This window comes from Arachis duranensis, chromosome 4 (genome assembly GCF_000817695.3).
Source record: "Arachis duranensis cultivar V14167 chromosome 4, aradu.V14167.gnm2.J7QH, whole genome shotgun sequence".
Taxonomy (NCBI): Eukaryota; Viridiplantae; Streptophyta; class Magnoliopsida; order Fabales; family Fabaceae; genus Arachis; species Arachis duranensis.
Window position 1 is genome coordinate 44,007,980 of NC_029775.3, and position 1,124 is coordinate 44,009,103.

Below are 1,124 nucleotides of genomic sequence, written 5' to 3' on the forward strand. Positions count from 1 at the left end.
AATTAAAAACAGAGTCAAAAACAGAAGAAAAAAATTTTTCACCCTGGAGGCAGCACAGACTGGCGTTCAACGCCAGTGAGATGCATCTGGCTGGCGTTCAACGCCAGAACAGAGCATCTTTCTGGCGCTGAATGCCCAAAACAAGCTACATCCTGGCGTTTAACGCCAGGATGCGCACACAGAGGACAATCTGGCGCTGAACGCCAGAAACAAGCATGAAACTGGCGTTCAACGCCAGAAACATGCATTATATGGGCGTTTAACGCCCAGAACATGCACCAATGGGCGTTTGAACGCCAGAATGATGCATGAAGGCAATTTACACGCCTATAGGGTGAAGGAATGGTATTTCTTTTCACCTCAGGATCTGTGGACCCCACAGGATCCCCACCTACCTTTTCTTTTAATCCTAATCACACTCTCCTAATCCAAATCTCATTTTCAATGTCACACTTCCCAAAAACCTTCACCAATGACCTCAATTCCTCTTCCCAATTACCTCATGCACCATTCACATCAACCTCCTTTTCCCCATAATTCCCACCTACCTCCATTACATTCAAATTCAATTTCCCACCCTTTCCCCCCCAAAATGGCCGAACTCCCACCATCCCTCTCCCTATAAATCCCCCCCTTTCTTCTCCATTTTCACACAACACAAACCCCTTCTTCTTTCATATAGCCGAACCATTCTCTCCCTCTCTTCCCAATTCTCTTCTTCTTCTTCTACTTCTATTTTCTTTTTTGCTCGAGGACGAGCAAATTTTAAGTTTGGTGTGGTAAAAAGCCTAAGCTTTTTATTTTTCATTCACCATCAATGGCACCCAAGACCGGAGTTTCCTCAAGAAAAGGAAAAGGGAAGGCAAAAGCTTCCACTTCCGAGTCATGGGAGAAGGAGAGATTTATCTCCAAAAGCCATCAAGACCACTTCTATGATGTTGTGGCAAAGAAGAAGGTGATCCCCGAGGTCCCTTTCAAGCTCAAAAAGAATGAGTATCCGGAAATCCAACATGAAATTCAAAGAAGAGGGTGGGAAGTCATAACCAACCCCATGCAACAAGTCAGAATACTGATGGTTCAAGAGTTCTATGCTAATGCATGGATCACTAGGAACCATGATCAAA